General features: G+C 42.6%; 1 pseudogene; it reads left to right on the top strand.

Moving 5' to 3' along the window:
• LOC124789087 overlaps positions 1–25616 on the top strand; it is a 172840-nt pseudogene that overhangs the window by 12006 nt on the left and 135218 nt on the right.

The following is a 25616-nucleotide window of genomic DNA, read 5'->3' on the forward strand; positions in this document are numbered from 1 at the left end:
ATCAGAGAGGTTTGAGTGAGACACCTTGTACTCCTTATCACATGCACTGATGAGCTAGGTCGGCCGCTATGGCCAAAGGGTACTAGGCGCTTCAGTCTGGAACCGCGCGACCGCTAAGGTCACAGGTAAGAATCCTGCCTTGGGGATGGGTGTGTATGATGTCCTCAGGTTAGTTAGGTTTAAGTAGTTCTCAGTTCTAGGGGACTGATTACCTCAGATGTTAAGTCACATAGTGCTCAGAGCCTTTTGAACCATTTTGATAAGCTAAAATGTTCGCTTGCGAAATACACTACTGGCCAATAAAATTGCTACACCACGAAGATAACGTGCTACAGACGCGAAATTTAACCGACGGGAAGAAGATGCTGTGATATGCAAATGACTAGCTTTTCAGAGCATTCACACAAGGGTGGCGCCGGTGGCGACACCTACAACGTACTGACATGAGGAAAGCTTCCAACCGATTTCTCATACGCAAACAGCAGTTGACCGGCGTTGCCTGATGAAACGTTGTTGTGGTGCCTCGAGCAAGGAGGAGAAATGCGTACCATCACATTTCCGACTTTGATAAAGGTCGAGATTGTAACCTCCCCCCTCACTTATCGACCTTAAAGACAGTGAAAAATTAAACCACGTGTACCTAATGGAAATTTGGGAAAAGCAATAGTCACCGAAGTTAATCTATCGGTAAAGAGGGAGGAAGGGTTACATCTAAATGAAAGGAAAAATGCAAATGAAACTGGTGGAAATCAATTTTGAAAAGGGGTAAAGTTAATAAAGAAAGTAAATGTGCGGCCGTTACGTTAACAATTAACTAGCGGTAATTAGATATTTGAGATTTGGGGGAAATCACGGTCGCCAGTCCTAAGGACAATTACTATAGTAACTGAAAAAGAAAGGTTATTACACATATAATTAACACTAGAAGCGTGGCAACTGAAGGTTGACACGTGTAGTGTGAAAACTGAAAGTTTGTCAGAAGTAATAAATTTCGCTACACTCTGACTTAATTTAGCAAAAGAATTAATAAAACCGGAAAATCGAAAATTAATTTAGTGACTGAAGTTAGTAGTGAGCTTTCTTTCTGAAGCACATCGAAATCCAGTAAAATACGGTTAGTCTTGGACTACCTCAACAATCATTTCAAAAGCAACTTGACTCTACGCAATTTAGAAACAAGAGATTTAACTTTGAACTTGAATTAAATGATTCTGAACAATTAACAATAGTAAAATTTAGTACGTACCAAGCTGAGCTGCAGTCACAGGTAAGCTAAAATATGCTAACAAAACTCGCACTCTAAATTTGTGCTCGTGTAACCTAAATATTGTAGCCAGCTACTGAACTTTGAAATTAAAGCAGTGAAATCTAATTATATTATTTTAATGCTGGCGTTTGAATTTCAACGACACTCGGGTTCATTTCGGAAAAGGAAGGGACCCTGCTTGGCAATGCAATCGGGACAATGAGCAACAAAGGTTCATGCTAAGTTGCTGTAATTTTGCGAGGCAAATGGAACAATTTGAAAAGCTGAGGTCTGCCATACAGTTCTGAAACTTTACGTGCTTTTAGTCTTCCTTGTTGGTTGATTGAAGGTTTGAAGCCGTCGATCGAGGAGGTGGCGACAGTCACTCATTGTCGGCCGTCGCTATTGCAGAAGCTGGATGTTGGCGCGCCTTCTTCTCGACACGGTCACCAGGCGAAACGGGCTCTTGATGTGCGCCAGCTAATGCTTCCCGTCCGCAACACCATGTCAGAAACTATCATCGCGAGTCGAGCGCAATTACTTGCTGCCAAACCCCGAAAGCGCGGCAACTCGCGGGAGCGTCACACGACACCTGCTCCACTCGCTACTCCCGCCAGACTCCTACTGTTCTGCCCGCGCTCCACGCGGCAGAGTTAACACTACCAAAGATCCTACACACTTTGATTCGTCACACGACCTATCGACGTAATCGTTCGATAGCAGTTTTCCCTAGGCAAGACCCAGCGTAAAAATACAAATAATATTTACGAAACAAACCAATTATACATCGACATGAGTGCATAAATATATATATACAAACAGTAAAACAATTACAATATATAAAGAGACAGAAATGTCATATCTTGAGGTAACAAAACAAGGAAAAAAAATAATAGTACAATAGATGGAAATAGGAGTATATGCATTTCCGGCGTTACACGTGCCCCACATTGTCTGAGGATGTTCGTGTAACGTAAACAGACTCAGAAAATGTCCCAAAAAAGAAACAGCGGAAATGCATATGCTCAAAACATCAACAAAATTTAGCATTCGTCTAATTAATCATAAATCAATTTTTAGACCATAATAATTGAGTGGGGACACTCCTAATCTTATTCCACTCTGTCATCTTGCACAAAATAAAACAGGTTGACAACATATTAAAATTCATAGAAGATATAGAAAATGGTTTAGCTATTCCAAAATCATTAAAATTCGTAACACTATGAGAAATGGAATACTATTTGCAAAACTAATCAGAGTACATGGTCATAAAAACAGGTAGATCAAAATAGGCAAATTAATAATTAATTACATAGAATACACATTTTTACACAACCTTTTCATAATTAATATCTCGTCATGAGATTCCACTTAACGCTAAACAAGAAAATAATATTCAGTAGATCGAAAAAAACATAAATATTGACAGCAGAATTCTTTCACATCAGCTGTCCGGGAAGAAAAACTATTCCGCCTTTCGTACTCGCAAGTACAAAGAATGCCGACAGCGGCCCAAGGGCCAACAGCGGCACAAGAGCCGACAGCGGCTCGCCTCGCCAGTATTGTTGCGCCCGCGTGTGCGGCACGCTTGATCTCACTCGCCCTTGTCGCGGCGTTTCCAGAACGTCCGTTTCACTGAATTCTTTAGGAAAAACTCACTCCCGAGTAATCTCAAGGAGTCCCTTAATACTATCACAGTGGATAACTCAACACTGTCCATCATCACACGTGTACAAGCCTGAAACTTAAAACAGGGTCTAAGTACATCGGCAATGACTAGTAAAACACATATTTATGGAATTTTACAGCTATTTACAAAATCATATTTACATTCCTTAATCTACTGTGACTCAGCTGAAAACTTAAACTAGCAGCTTGGATTTTTCAGTTGATTAGATAATGATTAAATTGATTAAAATTAAATTGATTAATCAAAATTAATTACTTATTAATTACAACTTCTTTAATGACCTTGGTCAGTCAAAAGCATGGCAGTCTAGCAAATCGTTAAATCTTACACTCTGTTTTACATACTGTATAAATTACCCATTGTGTGGTATTAATCGATCCTAGGTTGGTACAATTTCAAGTCTACAATATTCCGTAAGCATTTGTGTGAGGCATACCAATGACTTTATATGGTCCATTATAAACAAACTTAAATTTAGAGTTTTCATGGTCTATCTCGCTCGATTTCTCATGAGCTTTTACAAGTACTAAGTCTCCGATTGCAAACTTAGCAAAACGCGCTTTAGCGTCATGACGACGTATGCGAGCATCAGCTTTTAGCTTCATTACTTCTCGCAAACGATCGTTTTTCACACCAATACTAATGTCAATCCGTGGAGGGAATTTGATTATCTCTTCCAATTCACTTTCTACACTTTTGTCAATGCCGAACTTCCTCACATTACGGCAGTTCAAACTCATTCCTACGTCAATGTCATCCGGCCAGTTAACAATGTGTATAGGCTGGTATTGCCTATGCACACCGTCTCCTGCCTCGTCAAAACTAACTATCATTGTTTTATCTAGTGACATACATGTCAAAGTTTTGCTTTCGCAGTTAATCACTGCACGGTACTTTAATAGCCAATCTAACCCGATAATTACTTCCGTAGTTAAGTCTGGCACGACGACAAACTCTTGTTCAAATCGTGCCCCACATATCTCGAAGTTGACAAAAATCTGTTTTGTGACCGGTTTACTGGCCTTCCCAGTAGCACCGATAATTTTCACTCCTGTTACTGGCATAACTACGATGCCAGGTCTGTCTTTCAGTAACTCAAATATTTTCCCAGATACAGCACTCAATTCTGCACCGGTGTCAATCAACACGTTTAGTTGTAGGTCGTGCATATTAACAGACACTACTATCTGTCTACACTTGTCCTCGACTGTTTCTTTATTTTCCCACAGTAAATCCTCGTCTATATCCAGGTCATTCCAGAAAAAACCATCCGGCTTTGATCCTAAATCCGGTTTATCTGGCGGCTTTTTCAGTCTCTGTTTACATACAGTTTTAATTTTAACACGTTTGTCCTGAGGCTTAGTCTGTAGCTTCGCCTCCAATACCGAAACCTTTTCCTGTAACTCGTCAACTAGTGAGTGTTGCTTTGCTATCGATTCACTAATTGTCACCTTCGTTGATTCCTCTTTGGTCAGATCGATCTCATCTGCCAATCTACCTGGAGGAATGTACCCAGTCGCATCTGAAATTACTTCCTCTGGATGTGCGCAACCCACACTGCTACCGTCTGACCGCACAACGTCAGCTCTAACCTCATACACGCTGAAATCTATGTGCTTTTCTACCAATCGTGTCCGGCTATCACTAAAATTTTCGTAATCTTTCTCCTTAATACTCTCGCAATGTTTAAACTGGATGTTCGCGTCGGATGGGTCGGCTACTTCTACCACTACAACTTTCGGTAAAGTCTGCCGGTTAGGGCCAGAACTTTCCGTTACTACTTCAACATTCAACTCCTGCGGGACGAAACACGACGCATCTTGCTCGTGCTCCCCCTTAACATCAACTATTTCTGGTAAAGTCTGCCGGTTAGGGCCAGAACTTTCAATCACTTCATAAATACTATCTTCCTGTGGGACGAGACGCGGCAAATACTGCACGCGCTCCCCATAAACACTTCTCCCATACAGACCCCTATAATCTCTTAGTTCGTCGTATAAGCGACCGAACTGCCTTAACCAGACCTCATCCCTCTCTGCATCCCATCGCTCGATGACGGACGTGTTATCCGACATCTGATCTTCTCTCAACAATTGCGAATCATTCTTAAACTCAATCTCCAGTTCCGCTGCGGGTATTACAGCTGCCACTTTATGATCGATTTCCGGAACACTACTTAAATTGTTCTCACTGACAGCGAATGTATTTTCTACTGCCGCGTATACAGCTGATCTACTACTTGTGGGCGCACTCTTTTCTCTTAACACTGGCACACTCTCCCGCCGTTGATTATTCCACACGGAATTTTCATAACGACGACACCTGAGTTTTCTACTGTTATTGGGCCGCCAAAATGTCTCCACGCCCGGTCGGCCCCTCACCGGCGCGGCTAATGGTTTCCCTGTCTCGTCCCAGCAGATACAGTCCCCGGATGCTGCTGAGGCGGCTGATCACACCCTCTGGCGTTATTACTATTCTGTGAAGCCCGTATCACGTTAGTATGATACTGGTTTCCGTCATTCCTGTTATTATTTGCATTGTACCGATTGTTATTACGGTCCGAACCATTATTGTTATTGCTGCCATGGTTGCGGTATGCATTATTCCCATGGTTATCGTTGCTGTGGTACCCGTTGTTGTTACCACGGCCTCTACCACTGTCGCGATTATTGCGCCAATAGTCCTCGTCCTCAACTCTTCCCAGGAAATCATTGATTGTCCTGTGATTGCTCCCTACGTAGCGTTTTGTATCATCTGGAAGCTTCTTGTAGAGTTCCCAGACTATTTCGGATTCCGAGCGGCGGTCACGCAAATATTCCAACTTGCGGATCCAGCCCTCACAAAACTCCTTCATTGAACCGCGCGAATTCGCATCGAAAGGCCTCGATACGACAAATTCGCGCCAGACACTTTGCTGTTTTTGCTCTGACCAGTATTCAGCCAGAAACAAATTTTTTAATTCGTCAAAAGTCAGGTTCGTAATGTTGAGGTTTAAGCCCCAACGCTTGGCATCACCAGCCAACACATCAATAATCGCATTAATTTTTCTCTCATCAGTCCATGATCTGGGTAAAACTCTTTCACAATTTTTAATGAAATCCGTCGGGTGTATACCGCCTTTTTTCAAGGGGTCGAACCGCTCCTCTTTCGTCAACAACTCCGAACTATGTGCACAGATTGGCACATAGCTCTGTTTTTCGTCAAGTTTCCTTTCTAATTCCGACACCCTCGTAATCACTTGGCAAGTGGTTGTCGCAAGCGTTTCCACTTCCCTCTTTTTCTCTTCGCAGGTGTTAGCCTGCTTCGTCACTTTGGTATCTACTTCGGATACTAAAGCCTTTAAAGTTTCCACCTTCTGTTGATCCTCTTTTTTCACTAATTGAATTTGTTCCGTCACCTTATTCTCGATGATCGGAGCAACTGCGTCTCCTACACTTTTCTCGATTCTGCTAATTTCGGAATCAAAACGAGTATTTATACTCGCAATTTCCGCCTGAACGCCCATCATTTCCTGTTTAAGATTACCGATTTCGGTATTAATCACGACAATATCGTCTTTGATTTTATCAACTTTTGTGTTAACAACTTCAACATTGTTGTTAACAACATTAATAGCTTTGTTCTGACTGTCTAGCTTTCGTTCAATTTTTTCAGACTGAGCTTCTTGCTTGGCCGATTGACTCCTGATTTCGTTAATCAAAACTGAAGTTAATAGTGAGCTTTCTTTCTGAAGCACATCGAAATCCAGTAAAATACGGTTAGTCTTGGACTACCTCAACAATCATTTCAAAAGCAACTTGACTCTACGCAATTTAGAAACAAGAGATTTAACTTTGAACTTGAATTAAATGATTCTGAACAATTAACAATAGTAAAATTTAGTACGTACCAAGCTGAGCTGCAGTCACAGGTAAGCTAAAATATGCTAACAAAACTCGCACTCTAAATTTGTGCTCGTGTAACCTAAATATTGTAGCCAGCTACTGAACTTTGAAATTAAAGCAGTGAAATCTAATTATATTATTTTAATGCTGGCGTTTGAATTTCAACGACACTCGGGTTCATTTCGGAAAAGGAAGGGACCCTGCTTGGCAATGCAATCGGGACAATGAGCAACAAAGGTTCATGCTAAGTTGCTGTAATTTTGCGAGGCAAATGGAACAATTTGAAAAGCTGAGGTCTGCCATACAGTTCTGAAACTTTACGTGCTTTTAGTCTTCCTTGTTGGTTGATTGAAGGTTTGAAGCCGTCGATCGAGGAGGTGGCGACAGTCACTCATTGTCGGCCGTCGCTATTGCAGAAGCTGGATGTTGGCGCGCCTTCTTCTCGACACGGTCACCAGGCGAAACGGGCTCTTGATGTGCGCCAGCTAATGCTTCCCGTCCGCAACACCATGTCAGAAACTATCATCGCGAGTCGAGCGCAATTACTTGCTGCCAAACCCCGAAAGCGCGGCAACTCGCGGGAGCGTCACACGACACCTGCTCCACTCGCTACTCCCGCCAGACTCCTACTGTTCTGCCCGCGCTCCACGCGGCAGAGTTAACACTACCAAAGATCCTACACACTTTGATTCGTCACACGACCTATCGACGTAATCGTTCGATAGCAGTTTTCCCTAGGCAAGACCCAGCGTAAAAATACAAATAATATTTACGAAACAAACCAATTATACATCGACATGAGTGCATAAATATATATATACAAACAGTAAAACAATTACAATATATAAAGAGACAGAAATGTCATATCTTGAGGTAACAAAACAAGGAAAAAAAATAATAGTACAATAGATGGAAATAGGAGTATATGCATTTCCGGCGTTACAAAATGACAGGCATCTTATCCGCATGACTGTAACGGATCGTGAAGCCACGTCTCGATCCCTGAGTCAGCAGATGGGGACGTTTGCAAGACAACAACCATCTGCACGAACAGTTCGACGACGTTTGCAGCAGCATGGACTATCAGCTCGGAGACCATGGCTGCGGTTACCCTTGGCGCTGCATTCCTGAATTAATGGATGTAGGATCCACTTGTTAAGCAATTTTTTAAATACATAAACCCAAAAATTTCAGCGAAGGATGACTGAGAATGCAACACGAACGAGGGCTCGCTTTGATACATTTTCGTGAATGACTATATGACAGTTTGACAGTTGTGACAAATTTTATTATTTGAGGCGACTGATTTCGTCGTCTAGTATGATGCTGCAAATGTTTCATGTTTATTATATTGGTCCGTAGACGATACTGACTGTTCAATAAAGAAATTTTGTCAGCAACTCTTGGCAGCAAATCATGACGTTCTCCACATTTGTCAGCGTTGTGTGCTGCGTACACTAGATAAACTAAGGTCGCATCTCTGAGGCAACGATTAATGGACGATACCATTCCTGAAACGGACTTTCCTGTCCAGACACCTGACTTGAATCCTTTGGAACGCCGTTGGGATGAATTAGAACGTTGACTTAGCCACAGATCCGATCGCCCATACATCACGACCTTCCCTTGATTCGGCTCTTGAGAAAGGTTGGGCTGCCACTTCTCCAGATACACTGAGACACCTAATTTAAAGTGTCCCCAGCAGAGCTGAAGCCGTCCTAAGGTCGGAGGGTGACTTGTGTACAGACTGCGCGCGAAATGGTTTAGTGTGCACAACTACGTGCGAGCAGGTTCAGTATTACCTCAGCAAACACGTCGACTGCGCGCAACTGTTTTATTTGAAACTTGGTAATACTTACACAAAACTGTTGGTAGCACTGTTGTCATTAATCTCATTCTCCGAGTGCTGTGCTCTATGTGCCCGTTCCTCCTACTTGTATGTGACTAGTAAGTTAGAAATGGATTGTAATATTACTGTGGTGCATCTGACAAGTGAAAGAGGTCATAAAACGATCGTTGTTACAAGAAATAAGTTTCGGAAAGACAGAGAAACACAACGTAAAGCAGCGTGGAGATGCACAACAAAAACGTGTAGGTTACGATTTACTTAACCGTTTATTCAATGAGCATTAAATCCGAGAGTAATAATGTTACAAGTGTAGTTGATTATTTGAAAATGAACTTTCCATACGCAGATTGGGGTTTCCGCCTTCTAATACTATATATTTTTAAAGAACTACCAATACTTTGTTTCTTAGGACTCTCGAGCATAAGTTTCAGAGTGCAGTTCCATCTGTACACTGAAGCGCAAAAAAAAAAAAACTGGTATCTCCATACGTATTCAAATACAGAGATATGTAAATAGGCAGAATACGGTACTATGGTCGCAACGTCTATATAAGTCAACAAGTGTCTGTCGCAATTGTTATATCGGTTACTGCTGCTACAATAGCAGGTTATCAAGATTTAAGTGAGACTGAACGAGGTGTTATAGTCGGCGCACAAGCGATGGGACACAGCATCTCCGAGATAGTCATGAAGTGGGGATATCCCGCACGACCGTTTCACGAGTGTACCATGAGTATTAAGATTCCGGTAAAACATCAAATCCCCGACATCACTGCGACTAGAAAAAGATTCTGCAAGAAAGGGACCAACGACGACTGAAGAGAATCATTCAGCTTGACAGAAGTGCAACCCTTCAGTAAATTCCTGCAGATTTCAATGCTGGGCCATCAACAAGTGTCAGCGTGCGAACCACTCAACGAAATTTTATCCATATGGGCTTTCGGAGCCGAAGGTCCACTCGTGTACCCTTGATGACTGACGCAGAGCTTTACGCCTCTCCTGGACCCATCAACACCGTTATTGGACTGTTGATGATTGGGCCTGGTCGGTGTGGCCGTGCGGTTGTAGGTGCTTCAGTCTGGAACCACGTGGCCACTACGGTCGCAGGTTCGAATACTGCCTCGGGCATGGATGTATGTGATGTCCTTAGGTTAGTTAAGTTTAAGTAGTTCTAAGTTCTAGGAGACTGATGACCACAGATGTTAAGTCCCATAGTGCTCAGAGCCATTTTTTTTGTTGATGACTGACAACTTCTTGCCTGGTTGAGGAGTCTCGTTTAAAATTCTGTGTGCATTACATTTGGTGCACTGGATAGAGTTTTGAGACTGGGTCGGAGATTTTCTCTGCTTAGGGACTAGGTGTTGTGTTATCCTAAACATCATAGGCACGGTAGCTCAGCGTGTTCAGTCAGAGAGCTGGTTGGTCTCTGTAATAAAAAAATCTGAGTGAAAGGATCAACAACGAACTTCAACGTATGTCAAGTGACGTCCGCTACCAAATACACCAAACAAAATACAAAAAAAAAAAAGGATACGTCTCTGAGAGGTGACACGTAAGTAAGCATGCTGTCTGGTCACCTGCATCCATTCGTGTTCGTTCTGCCGAACTTGGGCAATTCCAGTTGGTCAACGCGACACCCCACAGGTCCATGATTGCTATAGAGTGGCTCTCGGAACACTCTTCTGAGATTAAAGACTTCCGATGGCCACCAAACTCCCCAGACGTGAATATTATTGAGGGTATCTGGGATGCCTTGCATCGTGCTGTTCATAGGAGTCCTCCACCCGCACATATTCTTACGAATTTATGGAAAACCCTGTGGGATTCATGGTGTCATTTGCCTCCAGCACTATTTCTGACACCATGCCACGTCTTGTTATGGCACTTCTGTGTGCTCGCGGGGGCCCTACAGTATATCAGGCTAGTGTACCAGCTTCTTTGAGTATTCAGTGCATATCGTTTTTTTATGTTATCGTCCAGAGAGGGACAGTCAATTAAACCAAAATGAGTGATACAGACGTCACCTAACTGACAATAAAAGTGAAAAACATGTGCAGTATGTACAAGAATCGATTTTAAACTATAACGAATACGAATGTTTTTGGAAGCCGTTCTTACTCTTATCATATGGAATAAAGTTACTTTTGGTTTCTTGCCATACCTACTGCTGGTCAAGCTTAGCAAACGTCCCCATCTGTTGACTCAGGGATCGAGACGTGGCTGCGCGATCCGTTACAGCCATGCGGATAAGATGCCTGTCATCTCGAGTGCTAGTGATACACGAGGCCGTTGGGATCCAGGACGGCGTTCCGTATTACCCTCCTGAACTCACCGATTCCGTATTCTGCTAACAGTCACTGGATCTCGACCAACGCGAACAGCAATGTCGCGATACGATAAACTGCAATCGCGATAGGCTACAATCCGATCTTTATCAAAGTCGGAAACGTGATGGTACGTATTTCTCCTCCTTACACGAGGCATCGCAACAACGTATCACCAGGCAACGCTGGTCAATTGTTGTTTGTGTATGAGAAATCGTTTGGAAACTTACCTCATGTCAGCACGTTGTTGGTTTCGCCACCGGCGCCGGCGTTGTGTGAATGCTCTGAAAATCTAATCATTTGCATATCACAGCATCTTCTTCCAGTCAGTTAAATTTCGCGTCTGTAGCACGTCATCTTCGTGGCCTAGCAATTTTAATGGCCAGTAGTGTACTTTCAAAGAATCCTGGTCTCAACTTTCCTGTTTGATTGGCATCTCCCCATTAACAGTATCATGTAGCGGTGCTACAAGACAAAGAGAAAAGGCCAGAGACATAGCGCCATCACTGTTACTCGTGTTACGGGCTACATGAGAGCAACACAATTTCCTCGATTATCAGAACTTGAACGGGCCACGTACGAACCGAGTCACATCGGACAAGTGACTGACTGTGATCTGAGGACTCGCTGAAATCACCGACAGCAGATGGCTCGCGAGCAACGAACAGGCCTGCGAGCAGTGTGTTCGCGAACATATCGACAGCCGCTAACCACGATACTTTTCTGTTCAGCCAGGGATATGTACCTATCTTTCTCAGACAGTGCCATAGGACTTCAAGCTCTGCGGTTTCGCGGGACAGCAATGTGTGTTTCGAGGGTTTGATGGTTGGTCGCTTGTGAACAGCTCGTCTGTGATTCTTCTTCATATTGTGCATCTACAAATGAGACATGCGCATAATAATAGCGCTGAGTATTGTATAGAAATTTCCATTTTATGCAAGTTTATTTTTTCTGAAGCAAATTGTATTGAGAAGTACAAACTAACGTGAGTTATTGTTGGGACACAAATATTTTGAAATTACTTGGGATTTCGCTGTAGCACGTGTGCTTAATGGTAACAGATTCGATTGACGAGTATAGGTGAACATTATTTACAACCGAAATTTATACAAGGTGTTGCACAATTGCTATTATATGTTCCTAGAGCGACGGGAATTAGTAAATAAGGTTTTGATAAGCACTCATGTCCGGAAATGCACCATGTGGATATAAAATAAGTTTGAAGATCGCTTTCATATATACAGCTTCACGGCACGCTAACAAACGGAGAAGAAGGTGCCATCTTCCGTCCCTGTTGTAATTTTGGCATCACATATCATGTTCGTCCCACTACAACAGAAAGCGAACTTTTTGGAACTGTGGAGAGTTGATTGTAATACTCCACAGACACGGTTCACCTCGACTTTGAACGGTGCGTCGATGGTCACGTATAAGCGAACCCGACGATGGATACTTGAAACACTTCCTACGCCATGGGCTGCTGTATAGCTCACAGCCCAGAACTGATTCTATCCGCTGTGGGCGCACGGTGCTTCTACAGCCATTTCCGGACATGGATTTCTCGTCAAAAATTTATCTACTACGTCTCCTCTACAACCCGTAGACGGGTGTGACAAGAACTGTGATACTCACTGCATAAATTAATGTGAACTAATACTCAAATTTACTTCTCTGTTAGTGGATTAAACTGTATAAAAGATTTGCGATACCACACTGAGTGTGCATTACTTAAACCAATTAGGGATATTGATGTGTGCTGCTATACATATGCCGACCGGGGTGGCCGAGCGGTTCTAGGCGTTACAGTCTGGATCCGCGCTACCGCTACGTTCGTAGGTTTCTAATCCTGCCTCGGGCATGGATGTGTGTGATGTCCTTAGGTTAGTTACGTTTAAGTAGTTCTAAGTTCTAGGGGACTGATGACCTTAGAAGTTAAGTCCCATAGTGCTCAGAGCCATTTGAACCTTTTTGCTATATATATATATATATATATATATATATACTCAAAACAGAGAAAATCAATTAACAAACTTTTCTTATCCTAAATTTTTCCAGTGATTTAGTACAATAAATGCTATAGGGCTTTATTTAAGAAACACGGTATTTTGCAATGCGCAAATATGTTTAACGGGCGTGACCCTTTCTGCTAGCTAATCGTGCAATACCTATTATATTATTTCGCTAGAGAAAGCTTATAGTGATGTATCTGTGATATCTACTCATTATTAAGTCTTTATTCTAGCAGTTCTCCTCCGTAACATACACTGCGGTGACAAATGTCATGTGATACCTGCTAATATCGTGTCGGACGGCATTTTTCCTGGCGTCCTGCAGCAACACGACTTGGCACCGACTCAACAAGTCGTTGGAAGGTGCCTGGAGAAATACTGAGCCGAGCTACATCTATAGCGGTCCATAACTGCTAAACCGTTGCCCGTGCAGGTTTTTCTGCACGAACTGACTTCTCCATTATGTCCCATAAATGTTCGATGGAACTCATGTCGTGTGATCTAGGTGGTCAAATCATTCACTCGAATTGTCCATGATGTTCTTCAAACAAGTCGCAAACACGCGTGGCTCAATGACATGATGCGTTTTCATCCACGGAAATTCCGTCGTTCTTTCCTGCAAATGGTCTCTAGGTAGTCGAACATAACGATTTTCAGTCAATGATCGGTTCAGTTGGGTCAGAGAGCCCAGTACATTCCATGTGAACACAGCCTACACCATTCACGAGCCACCACCAGCTTGCACAGAGCCTCGTTGACAACCTGAGCCCAAGGCATCGTGGAGAGTCCGGCACACTCGAACTCTATCACTAGGCAGTATCAGCTGAAATAGGGACTCATCTTATCAGGCCACAGTTTTACTGTTGTCTAGGGTCCAACCGATATGGTCACGAGGCCAGGAGAGGCACAGCAGGTGATGTCGTGTTGTTAGCAACGGCACTCGCGACGATCGTCTGTTGTCATTGCCCTTTAACGCCAACTTTCACCACACTGTCCTAACGGATACATTCTTCATACGTCGAGCGTTGATTTCTGCGGATATTTCACCCAGTGTTGCCTGTCTGTTAGCACTGACAGCTCTACGCAAACGCTGCTGTTCTCGGTCGTTAAGTGAAGGCCGTCGCTCACTGGGTTGTTCGTGACGAGAGGAAATGCCTGAAATGTGGTATTCTCGGCACACTGTGGATCACGGAATACTAAATTCCGTAACGATTCCCGAAATTGAATGTCCCATGCGTCCAACTACAGTTTCCGGTTCGAAGTCTGGTAGCCGCGCGTGGTAGCCGAGTGGTCTAGGCGCCATGTCACCGTTTGTGTGGCTCCCCCTGTCGGAGGTTCGAGTCCTCCCTCGGGCGTGGGTGTGTGTGTGTTATCCTTAGCGTAAATGAGTTGAATTTAGCTTAAGTAGTGTGTAAGCGTAGGAACCGATGACCTCAGCAGTTTGGTCCCATAGAACTTATAACAAATTTCCATTTTTTTTTTCAAAATCTGTTAATTCGCATCATACGGTTATTATCACCTTAGTACAATTGAGAGATCCGCCAGTATACCGCCCTTTTATACAGCGTGCAGGATGCTACCGTAATCTGCATTCAATTATGTGCTTATCGGTGTGCCATGAATTTTGTCACTTGCGGGTCGTTGTTGACGTGATGTGCCATTCCGTTGAAGCCGGAACTGAGATACCGTCTCTAAAACACCTTTAATACCTATTATAATGCCATTTTGGCAGTGTTCACTAAGGCTTACTCCCCATGGATTCTTACAAAGTTTAGACATCTATCACTAAGAACAAAGGACCAATCTATTCATATACTCTGCATTGTCTGCCACATGCGTCATATTACCCTATCAAGATTGTACAGGGAAGGTAGTGTGTCTAATCAAGACAAAAATAAATATTAGTTAAATATTATGAACACGCCTTGTAGACATAAATACCGAGCACTTACATGGTTAACGTATTATCTTCCATACACATTTCCGTACAGAGTAAGACCAAACGTGTAAAGTAACTTGCAGGCACAAAGTAAACAAAATACAATCTGCCTCTGACCATAGATTGCAGCGTCTTCTCCACGCGTAACAGCTCAACTCTCGTGCTAGCAATACAGTTTTTGAGGTAACGGCCACAGCTCGAATGTTGAAGGTTACATTTGTAAACATCCGATCTGGCGACAGTACTCGAGATAAGTAATTTGTAGACAGCCAGACGGAAAACAAACTACCACCGATGGATATCTAGGGCATTAGATTCTAGGCGAATCACTGGTCGAGGTTTCTGGTGCGCTTGCAAAGCAATAGTGGTGGACTCAGTGGCAGGGTATGAAAAATGGCTGATGACGATATAGTCAGACAATGGTTCCAGATGTACCAGGATAGTTCTGAGAGTGGAGTATGTTCGTTTCTGCTTAAATATTCACGTTCTAAAATACGAAATTTTCATCTGTCAGCACATATAGATATTATCCACAATCCAAATGAATTAAATAACATGCATTGAAAATATTTACAAACTCTTTATCAAGCAGTATCTAGAGAGTTAGCTTTGATCCGCGAGTTTTTGTCCGTGTTGATCTCGGAGCAGTTCTGGACTTGTATTACTCTCGCTGTTCCTCGGGATCATCTCTGATGTGCTTCAAAGACGTTAACTTTTTTCGTGTACATTCCATCATAAAGCAAATAGACATTGAACATTTTCGTGATATGGCTACAGTATTTTTGGTAATTTGTGTTGCTTCAGGAATTTGTATTTGAGCACCTTTTAGGTGGTTGGCTACATATGGGAATCTCCGATCATGTGTACCTTATATACACAATGTTAACGGTACAGGTGATTTCTCATTAATTTTAACAATACCCCATTCATTTTCGAAAATTTCTTTGTATGGCCACCATCCGTTGATGTACTGGTAATGATACTGTTTACAAAGAATCATTCGCCTTAACTGAATGTTCCTCCATTAAATTGGATACCATTATAAATGTTTTGGAGTTACACCATCTATTTCATATTTTGGAAGCACGCCTAACATAGAAATATGTTCTATAATAGCATCCATATTCACCAGGTTAACCGTGTTAAGTATCAGGAAATAGTCAAAATTCCAATTATGCGGTGTTTGATACTGGGCTTAATTTTCCCAGCTGATACATTTTTCTGTTAGTATTACACGATACGTTTCGTTGCATAACGTTACTTTGAGCAGATAATTAGAGAAACAACTCTAGATTTTACGTCTCAGGCCTCCTAGATACAAACAGATCTGAACTTATCGAATCAGTTAGGAAGGAACCAGTGACCATAAAGTTGCGGCAGCAACTACCACCACAGGTATTACAAGGACTGTTACGAAAGGTGGGGAAATAATTTCGCTTAGCCAGAGTGACGGGATACAAACTGCAGAATATCTGAAGAGTCAACAACAAATATTCAGTACTGAGGACGAAGATAGGGAACACAAGTGGAAAAAAATTCGAAAGCATCGTTCAGTATGCCTTGGACAACTATGTTCTGAGTAATGTCTTAAGAGATGGAAAAAACCCTCGTCCGTTTAATAACCGTGTTAGAAAACTGCCACGAATGCAAAGAGAGTTTTATCACGGATTCAAGAGAAATCAAAACCTACCAGACAAACAAAATTTCAAAGAGGCGGAAATGAGAGCAATGAGAGTAGTGAGACAAACGTTCAGTGAAGCTGAAAGCAAAATTTTTCCAATCGATCTAACTGGAAACCTGAACAGATTTTGCTCTTGTGTACAATCACCAAGCGAGTTGGAATCATCCATACAGTCACTCACAAACTCTGCAGGTACTTAAATGTAAGATAACGTAGAGGTAGTCGAAATACTGTATTTTGTTTTCCGAAATTGTTTCACCGTGGAAAATCGTAATACGGTCCCTCCTTTCAATCATCGTACGAACGTCGAAACGGCAGATACTGAGATGACCGATCTTAGAATAAAGAATCAACTGTAATCACTTAGTAGTGGAAAGGCATCAGGACCGCACGGGGTACCTGTGAGATTCTAGAAAGTTTCTGCGAAAGAACTTGCTGCCCTTCTAACAGCAGTAGATATTGGTTCGCTGGAGCAACAACAGGTAGCTAGTGGCCGGAAAGAAAGCAGGTCTTTTCCGTTTTCAGGGAGGGTCGCAGGACAGATTTACGTAACTACAGGCCCATATCGTTCACGTCAATCTATTGCAGAATAATGGAACATGTTTTATGCGCAATAATTATGAAAGTTATTGCAGAACGGAAATCTCCTAAGAAATCAATATGGATTCCGCAAACAAAGATGTAACGAAACTCAGCTCCATCTGTTCCTCCGTGAGAGCGCCGGCCGCGCTTAGAAGCGCTCGGCCACACAGGCCGGCGAAATATACTGTTACGACGTATACAAATGTTCTAGTAGGAAGCACCGGAAGCCCTTTAAGACTATTCGAAGATGATACTTTTTCTATAAGATAGTAGCAACGCCAGTAGACAGTAAGGATGTGCAAAATAACCTGCCGGCCGGGGTGGCCGAACGGTTCTAGGCGCTACAGTCTGGAACCGTGCGACAGCTACGGTCGCAGGTTCGAATCCTGCCTCGGGCATGGATGTGTGCGATGTCCTTAGGTTAGTTAGGTTTAAGTAGTTCTAAGTTCTAGGGGACTGATGACCTTAGACGTTAAGTCCCATAGTGCTCAGAGCCATTTGAACCAAAATAACCCACTTAAGACTGATGAATTCTCCATTCTCTATCATTTGACCCTGAACGTAAATAAATATAACACATTGCGCATATATAGGAAAAGAAATCCTCTACAATACAACTACACTACTGATGAGAAATTGCTAGAAACAGTATATACCGTGAAATATCTCTGACTAACCATCCAGAGCGCTTTTAAGTGGAATGTCCGCATAAAAAAATAGCAGGAAAAGCAGACTTCAGGTTGAGATTCATAGGAAGAATGTTAAGGAAATTTAACTCTCCCTTGAAATAAGTTGCTTACAAGGAGCTTGTTCGACGGATTCTTGAGTATTTTTGATGAATCTGGGACCCTTACTTGGTTAAGGCTGATAGAAAGGGGAAAGAGAGAGAGAGAGAGAGAGAGAGAGAGAGAGAGAGAGAAGATCCAACGAAGAGCTGCGCGTTTCGTCACGGGATCGTTTAGTCGGTGGGAAAGCGTTACAGGGATACGCAAGAAACTCCAGTGGCAGAAGCTAAAAGATAGGTGTTGTGCGTCACGGAGAGGATTACAACTGAAATCTTGAGAGAGTGCCTTCCGTAAGGACCAGGACAACATATCACTTCTCTCACATACATCAGACGAAATGATCATGATGAAAGAATTCAATGAATATAGCTATTACAGAGGTCAACCGACAATCATTCTTCCCAGGTATCATTCGCTAGTGGTTCAGGCCAGGGAGTATTAGTCAGTGGTGTCAGAAGTTCCCTAAGGCACCCACCCTCAGATGGCTTGTGTTGTACAGTAGTAGATGTAAATCAAGTTAAACATTTTTTTATAATTGGCAGTAATTAACGTAAGCATTATTATAGAGATCCGTCATCTCTTCATTATTTTTGTAACAGATCAAAGTAAAGAGAGAGGTAATCTTCGACACAAGTATTTGTTTTAACAATATGTTCTTCTACTAATCAAAACATTTAACCCATATTATGAATTACACGTAGACTTATGAAACTCTGATACTTTTATTTAAGTACATTTTGAGTAGGATTAATTATAAAAGAAGTATGATACATATCTGGTAAAAATAACGTAATTACTTTCTTCAAAAATGTGCATTGAAACAAAATTCTCAAAAACTTATAATTTAAACAAATCAGATTGTGTAATATTTCTACAAAGATAAAAATTATTTAAATTAATTACTTATTTAAAAGCCCAGAATATCTTCGTCGAAACAAACGTTATGGGAATTTATGAAAAACTGTTTTATTGAGTATATATATATTGAGCAGTTTTTTCATTAATTCTCAGATTCCAGAAATTTACGACCTTTAAATGAAATTACTTTGAAATTATTATTATTAAAGACTTAGTTTCTTGATTTTTCTTGTGGCGAAATTTACATTATAAACACTTATGGAGCTGGCGATCTGTTTCTCTGTCTCAGAGTATCTATTGAGCGTGTTATGTACACATTGCGTTGAATCCGTCAGTACCGCACTTTCCAATATGTTTATGAAGTAGTTACTCGAAAAAACATAAATGTAAAGAGAATGAGTGCAAAATGGCGTTTCAATTTAGAGAGTTGAATAAATAAATAAAAACAATGGAGCGTAATTTGTTCTGCGAACAGGCTTTTAGGCAACGACAAAGAAGAATAATAGCTTTTATTTGGATATTTCTAATTATTACTTCCCATAGAGCTACATCAGAATCTCACATAGTTGTCATTTATGTTCAAGATGTACCAAAATTGACCATGTTGCATGTTGTCGGTAATAGTGCTTAGCTACATGAGATCATTTGGAAGTTCTGCGGAAACATCTAGTTTACGAAGAAAAATTTCGAGTGGCAGGGTGTACATATAACGATGTGAAAGTCACCCGTACGGTCACCTTCCCTCACATAGTCTCACATTTGTTCGACCTGACCATACTAATGTTCATATGTGTGTGATATCTTATGGGACTTAACTACTAAGTTCATCAGTCCCTAAGTTTACACATTACTTAACCTAAATTATCCTAAGGACAAACACACACACCCATGCCCGAGGAAGGACTCGAACCTCCGCCGGGACCGGACCATACGAATAACTTTGTCTACTTGTTTTTATCTAAGTTAACCTTGCAGATAGGCTATTTCGGGCAGCGTAATGTAGTACTTTATCCCTGCAAAAATACTAGAAGTGGATCTCTCTACCCGCGGGGCCGTACCATCAGCCACTACCATAATAAAAGTGTACTGACAGTAAATGCTCGCGCTAGAAAAGAATGTTCTGTTATACTAGTTACGAGAGCGCGCTGAAAAGTATTGCCTCCGAATTTTTTATGTGGAGAGTCTTAAAGCTTTTTAAATAAAACAATAGTTATTAACGTTCTACATCTTTATTTCTTAAGTCTCCATATTTGTAACCCTCTACCGGTACAGGGCTCCGAACCGCAGCCTGCAGAATAGCGGAGTGTAGTGTACCTATTTAGTTGTGTCAGTAACAGCGTACTGCAATCGAGTTCCGAATTCCAGGAGAACCCTCTCTTACAGCACGACAATACCAGACCACGCACGAGCTCTGCGACATCTGCACCCCGACGCCTTGAGTTCAGTGTCAACGATCATCCTCCAACAGTCCACACTTGGCGCCGTCTGATCATCATCTGTTTCCAAATTTAACGAACATCTCGGAGGATTATATTTTGACGCTGATGAAACTGTGTAAGCAGAGATGAATCCAGAATGAGATTTTCACTCTGCAGTGGAGTGTGCGCTGATATGAAACTTCCTGGCAGATTAAAACTGTGTGCCGGACCGAGACTCGAACTCCGGACCTATGCCTTTTGCGGGCAAATGCTTTGCCAACTGAGCTACCCAAGCACGACGCCCCGTCCCCACAGCTTTACTTCTGCCAGTACCTCGCCTCCTGCCTTCCAAACTTAACAGAAACTCTCCTGCGAACCCTGCAAAACTAGCACTCCTGAAAGAAAGGATATTGTGGAGACATGGCTTAGCCACAGGCTGGGGGATGTTTACAGAATGAGATTTTCACTCTGCAGCGGAGTGTGCGCTGATATGAAACTTCCTGGCAGATTAAAACTGTGTGCCGGACCGAGACTCGAACTCCGGCCCTTTCCCTTTTGCGGGCAAACGCTTTGCCAACTGAGCTACCCAAGCACGACGCCCCGTCCCCACAGCTTTACTTCTGCCAGTACCTCGTCTCCTACCTTGCCCGCGAAAGGCTAGGGTCCCGAGTTCTAGTCTCGGTCCGGCGCACAGTTTCAAGCAGAGAGAGGTTATCGCTCCGTCAACTGAGTAAGACATTCAGCAACTGCTATCAACAAACTGGTCATTCAGGTAGGGGGGGGGGGAGGGGGGAGCAGAGGGGGAACTTTTTAGTCGCTAGGGTGACTACGTTTGCGTGGTAGAGTAATGGTGATGTACGCGTACGTGGAGAACTTGTTTGCGCAGCAATCGCCGACTTAGTGTAACTGAGGCGGAATAACGGGAACCAGTCCGCATTCGCCGAGGCAGATGGAAAACCGCCTAAAAACTATCCGCAGACTGACCAGTTCACCGGACCTCGACACAAATCCGCCGGGCGGATTCGTGTCGGGGACCAGGTGCTCCTTCCCGCCCGGAAAACCGTGCGTTAGACCGCACGGCCAACAGGGAGGGCTTGTGGAATATTAATAACGTTTGTTTTATTTAAAAGGCTCTAAGCTTTTCGCGATAAAAATTCAGAGGCATTTTTCTGCCAGCCTCAGTAGTTCACGTCTTGAAGGCGCCAGTCTTCCGCTGAATGGATGTGTGTGTCTTTCTGTTCCCAGAGCTCGAGCAACGGCCCCAGCAAACCTGGAGGCGGCGCCGCTCCCGGTTCTTTGCCCGCTGCGGGCAACGCGGGGACGGCCGGCGCCGGCGCGGGCACCGTCATCAACAGGTGAGCCCCACCAGCAGCTGCCCCTCTAAGCACAGTAGTAAACAAAACGTAAATCATGAAACTCTACCAACGGTAGCTTTTATTGTCACCTCATCAAACTCTGGTCACCAAATTTCGTGATACTATTATGTAACACTTTTTTTTTTCTCAGCCAGTTTTGTGCATTATTTCCGCTTCAGGATCTACAATTTCATGAAGTTCCGATAAGTGGTGGCGTTATATCAAACTTCAAAATGGCATCTGTAACGGAGGTGCGTGCCAAGTAGAGAGCTGTCAATGAGTTTCTTTTGGCGAAAAAGCAGAGCATTACAGATATTCATAGGCGCTTGCAGAATGGAGACTTGACAGTGAACAAAAGCACGGTGAGTCGCTGAGCGAGGCGTTTGTCATCATCGCAACAAGGTCGCGCAAACCTGTCCTACGTCCTGTATACAGCGATGACTCCTGCAGAGCTGGAACGTGCGGACACACTCATTCGAGTAGGTCGATAATGACAATCAGACACTTCGCTGCTCAACTGGACGTATCTGTTGGCAGTGGTGACACACTCATTCACCAGGTAGAGTAAGCAATGATGCGCACGTACCGGGTTCCTTGCCGCCTACAGAAGACCCTGAACAGCAACAGAGGACCGTCTTTGCTGATCGTGACAATTTTTTTGTCGAACATCGTCACAGGCGATAAAACATGGATTCGTTACTTCGAACCGGAAACATAACGGCAGACCATGGAGTGGTGCTGCACTACCTCTTCTCCGAAAAATGTCAAAGCCGCAGTCTCCGTTTGTAAAGTCATACCCACGGTTTTCATGGACTCTGAAGCGGTTATTGTCTGTAATGTACCCATTCGGCGCAACGGTCAACTCTGTAGTGTACTGTGCTACCCTCAGGAAAATGAGGAAGCGTCTTTAGCGTGGAGGTCGCCACAAAAATACAAACAAACTTCTCCTTCTCCGTAACAACACAAGCCCCCACACAAGTCTGCGCACCTGGCAGGAGCTCAGGAAACGTGATGGGACTGTTCTTCCTCATCCACCCTGCAGGCTCGGATCTCACACCTTCAGACTTCCGTCTGTTTGGACTAATAAAATATGGACTCCGCAGGCTGCAGTACTTGGATGATAGCGACGTTATTAGTGCAGAAAGACGTTCGAAGTCGAACAACACAGCGATACCATGCGGACGTACGGACCCTCCCAGTAAGGCTGCACGACGTCGTAGCATTGAATGGATGTTATCTTGAAAATAGGATTTTGTAGCCAACAGCATGAGGAATAATACGACGTGTTAGAATGATGAATACAACCAACTTGCTTTCGAAAAAAAAAAAGTGAAGCATTAATTACTGAATGCCACTCGCAGTTATTCTTCAATATTCACCCTTCAATATTTCTCAGTTTTAAAATACTTTTCGGAGACATTTATTAGAGAAGTCTGTATCATGGCTCTTCAGGAAATGTGCCACCTCAAAAACCAACCTGCCGTCATTCTGGAAATGCCTGCCACACAATCAAGTTTTCATTCAAGAAAAGAGGAAAAAGTCTCAGGGTGCCGTATCAAGAGAACATAGATAGCGAGCAAAATTTTACGTCCCAGAGATGCAGCATGCGTCAGTGCATCCTGTTCAGAATAAGGTTTGTGTCGTCGCGGAGGAGAAGCATCCCCTTCGACAGCTCTCGCCGGCACTTCGTCTCGATTTGGCAGGACACCTGGAAAATGTAACAAAACTACTAAGGAGACTGCCTACACTACACTTGTCGGTCCTCTTTTAGAATACTGCTGTGCGTTGTGGGGTCCTTACCAGATAGGACTGACGGAGCACATCGAAAAAGTTCAAAGAAAGGCAGCACATTTTGTATTATCGCGAAATATGGGAGAGAGTGTCACAGAAATGATACAGGATTTGGACTGTAAATCATTAAAAGAAAGGCGTTTTTCGTTGCGATGGAATTCCAATCACAAACTTTCTCCTCCGAATGCGAAAGTATTTTGTTGATACCGACCTACATAGGGCGGAACGGTCACCACGATAAAATAAGGGAAATCAGAGTTCGTACGGAAAGATATAGGTGTTCATTCATTCCGCGCGCTGTACAACATTGGAATAATAGAGAATTGTGAAGGTGGTTCGATGAACCCTCTGCCAGGCACTTAAATGTGATTTGCAGAGTATCCATGTACATGTAGATGATAGCCTCCCGTAACATCATCAGAAGATTTTCATGACATGCTGCTGTAACGGTTTGCCCATTACCAGCAGTGCTTAATGGAAGTCCCAAATTTCAAGATTTTAAACATGGCTGCAGCAGCAACTGTTAAAATTCTTCACAATAAAGGATGGCAGCCAAAAACAGTTGCAGGATAGAATTTTTTTATTAAAATTCTTGACCAAGGTTTCGGTACATATAAACATACCTTCATCAGAAGTACATTTCCTGAATAGAAAGACACATTCATTAGAAAAGCCATATCAACGAAAGTGAGAAACAGAAGCTTCAATAACGGTGAAATGTTAGGTATAAAGAACACAAGTTAGGTAAAAATGGGGAAAACGTATATAATTCCACCTTTGCTGAACATCTATGGCTCTTACAGCACACGCCAAGAGAACTGGACGACGTAGAGCTGCTTCATGAAGCTGATAAAGGTGACAAACTAGACTTGCTCGAAGAATTAGAGATTTTCAAGCATCTGTCTCTAAAAGATGGTTTTGTTCTTAATGAACAGGTGCAGCTTCGAAACAAAAATTTTTTAGACAGTTTCAAACCCCTCATTGCCTTAATGTAATATAGTCTGGCTGACTAGGAGTTATTTTCTTGCTTGTTGATGCCGGTGAAATGCGCTTTTCCTATCTTGTTGGGATCTACATAATGTGATGTTTGTTAATTATGAATTTCAATGTGTATGTGTGGTTAAATGACTACTATGTTTTATTCATACAGACAGATGGTTTCGTTTTATTATAACATTTTGGTTGTTTCGCTAGTATGATTTCACTGCCTACGTTACGCGAGACTCTCGCGCATTACAGTAGTGCCCTCTCTCGTTAGATGTTCCAAGCGCAAGCTTTATCCGTTTGACACTAGGACACAGGTAAATTTGGTTCTATATTTCTAGTTTACATAAATGTCTTTAATTGGCGTGATACGCTTTATTTATTAAGACAAAGTTTGAATTAACACAACCTTTAATAATTTAATGCGCTTATGTATGTATTTATGGAATGTAATATGCGCGAGTCTGGCACATGCAAGTGCCCTCTCTCGGCGAAACAATCTACCTTAGTGCCTTCACACTCGTGTCTCAACAGTGGATAGGTGAAGTAACATTGTTAAACTGTTCGCTTTGATCCTGTACCCATTACACATGTCGTACAAATGGAGATGATATTTTAATTACTGACGACGCCTTTTGGCATAATTGTTTCATTATTCTCCAGTGCATGATGTAATTTTAGTAAGTACTAAAGATTGTGTGCCTGTATTACTTTAGCAATTTCACCGTTATTGAAGCTTCTGTTTCTCACTTTCGTTGATATGGCTTTTCTAATGAATGTGTCTTTCTATTCAGGAAATGTACTTCTGATGAAGGTATGTTTATACGTACCGAAACCTTGGTCAAGAATTTTAATAAAAAAATTCTATCCTGCAACTGTTTTTGGCTGCCATCCTTTATTGTGAAGAAGTCCCAAATAATATTCAGCATCACCTAGCCCGATGAAGCCTGGATCTTTGCTTTATTCGTCGGTCGTGAATGCACGTGTTTGCACTGTTTGTTTGCTCCTTTTTCTCTGGTAGCAGTGATACACTCACCAGTCGTCGGTGGTTAATAGGCGGTAAAGAAGTCTTGTGGAACGGCCTGATGCTGCTGTTGCTTTTCCGCTGCTGTCTTGGTTCCGCGGGATTCTGAAAATAATGTGACCAGTCGTGGAGTCCAGCGGGCGACGACTTGTGTCGCTTTCAGAATGTCGTGCAAGATGCTGAAAACAGTTTAAT

Source organism: Schistocerca piceifrons, chromosome 3, assembly GCF_021461385.2.
Source record: "Schistocerca piceifrons isolate TAMUIC-IGC-003096 chromosome 3, iqSchPice1.1, whole genome shotgun sequence".
In the NCBI taxonomy this organism is placed as follows: Eukaryota; Metazoa; Arthropoda; class Insecta; order Orthoptera; family Acrididae; genus Schistocerca; species Schistocerca piceifrons.